At 43.7% G+C, this 2,500-nt stretch overlaps 1 protein-coding gene across 4 annotated transcripts in view; it reads left to right on the forward strand.

The window, feature by feature from the left end:
* The first annotated feature begins 1,714 nt into the window (after window positions 1–1,714).
* Window positions 1,715–2,500, forward strand: part of LOC311237731 (integrin alpha-3-like) — a 13,254-nt gene continuing 12,468 nt past the window's right edge. For all 4 annotated transcript variants that reach the window (XR_014620306.1, XM_084325707.1, XM_084325706.1 and 1 more), the window contains exon 1: window positions 1,715–1,817. The gene's annotated coding sequence lies outside the window, so the exon portion shown is untranslated. The remainder of the gene's footprint in view (window positions 1,818–2,500) is intronic.

A 2,500-nucleotide genomic window follows, 5' to 3' on the forward strand; every position in this document is an offset into this window, starting at 1 on the left:
CACTGAAGCCATAGATATGACTCTGAACGACCCGACAGGAGCACAATTATAACGGGCTCACGCACCTCACAAGAGCCATTTAGAGCACAGTTGGCCTGCTTGTTTGGCACGGGGGGGGGGGGGGGGCAGACGCAGAACACCCACCTCCAAACCCGATTAAATATCGTTTAAAATAAAAAGCTAAATACTATTATTTTGTGTGTCATGTTTCCAAATAAGATTGTTCACAACTAAATGCTTTCTACCTTCAATTTGTTGGTTCAATCCGTGATCAATCTCACTCTCAGTGAAGTTTCTCATAAGTTCGCTTAGTCCATTATAGTGTTTCATTGCCATATATGGTTAATTAGGGACGGTTCTGTATGCAAATGCTTATAATCATGCACAAGCATAGACGGTAAGAACAATTGGTATATTTATCAACACAGAGGGCTAGATCCACAAAGAATGGATTGCACGGAGCAAGTTGCACCCTTACTGTATTGTACCCATTCTGCAATCTGTTAATAAAATGTTCATTCAATCAATCACCGCGCAGATTGATTGATTGAATGAACATTTTATTAACAGATTGCAGAATGGGTACAATACAGTACGTCTCAATACACACAATTGTTATGGGGATGCAGACCAGAGAAAGACTTTAGTCTTGTTTACATCAGGGTCCCCCATTTTCAATTCATGATGAATTGTAAGTAAGGGTGCAACTTGCTCCGTGCAATCCATTCTTTGTGGATCTAGCCCAGAGTGTGCGTACGACCTGTGCACGCACGGTTGATAAATCCTGATTTTTCTGTGAGTAGAGACATTCTAAATTCCGAGCGCAGGAACGAAAATAGAACACTTTCTACACATTATTCTTAAATGAGGACCCTGGGTTCCATACCCGCTTGGGGACCAGGTTGCCGTGTTGCCAGGTACCCAGGTGGGGTATCTCCCGGGCCGTTCTGTGTGGAGTTTGCATGTTCTCCCCCCGTGCTCGCAAGGGTTTCCCCTCCCGATAAGATAAATCCAATGGAAAAACATGCACAACAGATCGCTAACGCTGTCGCGTCCCTGACGAAGACGGACAGGAGCACTTGGATTGGTCCCCGGGCGCGGCACACGCTGCAGCCCTTGTCTGCTCCCGGCTGCCCGTGGGGGGGAGGGGGAAGGACGTTTGGGAAGTGCATGAACATTTCATCAGCGACTCAGTGCATGTGTGTGTGTGTATTCCTGTGGGTCGCCCATCTCATGCGTGTGTGTTAAATCTGCATGACAAATAAAGACTTCTTCTATCTGTCTGTCTGTCTGTCTGTCTGTCTGTCTGTCTGTCTGTCTGTCTGTCTGTCTGTCTGTCTGTCTGTCTGTCTGTCTGTCTGTCTGTCTGTCTGTCTGTCTGTCTGTCTGTCTGTCTGTCTGTCTGTCTGTCTGTCTGTCTGTCTGTCTGTCTGTCTGTCTGTCTGTCTGTCTGTCTGTCTGTCTGTCTGTCTGTCTGTCTGTCTGTCTGTCTGTCTGTCTGTCTGTCTGTCTGTCTGTCTGTCTGTCTGTCTGTCTGTCTGTCTGTCTGTCTGTCTGTCTGTCTGTCTGTCTGTCTGTCTGTCTGTCTGTCTGTCTGTCTGTCTGTCTGTCTGTCTGTCTGTCTGTCTTTCTGTCTGTCTGTCTGTCTGTCTGTCTGTCTGTCTGTCTGTCTGTCTGTCTGTCTGTCTGTCTGTCTGTCTCTCCCCCAGCTGTCAGAGGAAGAGGAGAGAAGGAGGAGGAGGAGTTTGGAGGAAGAGCCGAGAGGAGTTCAATCTGTCCTCAACCTGCAGGGAGCACGCAAGAAGTCCTACACACTGGTACACGTTTGAATACTTTATTTGGTTCCACAAATTATATTACATAAACACGGAATCAAATGTATCGGGGCCAAGCAGCACTGAACACTTAAGGGACACATAGCACCTCCTTCTCCACGCGGCTAAGCTGCCAATAATAGCTGAGACAGAGCAATATTTGGCCATTTGTTTGGCTTTTCTTTTAGACGTTGCAGCAATTCTCAGACCGGTCATGGTGCATTTGTATACACACACACCCGTACATAGGCCTACATGCACACACAAACAATAGTACACACACACACGACTGGATCTTATAAACCAGTCACAGTGGAACAGTAATACCATGATGTGTTTCTAGTGGTTTAGCTGCTCTACTGCTGCACAGAAGTTAGGCGTTTTCTTTTGACAGTGGTTACCAATGGGTTAATGATGTTCACAAACATGCAAGGCCTCTATTATATGTATTTATATATCTATGTATTTATATATCTATGTATTTATATATATGTGTGTTGGTACATATATGTATTTATATATATGTGTGTTGATATATATATATATATATATATATATATATATATATATATATGTGTGTTGGTATATGTATGTATGTATACAGTATATGTGTTGGTATATATATATGTATTTATATATGTGTTGGTATATGTATGTATGTATACAGTATATGTGTTGGTATATAT

The sequence above is a fragment of the Notolepis coatsorum genome, assembly GCF_963971535.1.
Source record: "Notolepis coatsorum genome assembly, chromosome: 12".
Classification (NCBI taxonomy): domain Eukaryota; kingdom Metazoa; phylum Chordata; class Actinopteri; order Aulopiformes; family Paralepididae; genus Notolepis; species Notolepis coatsorum.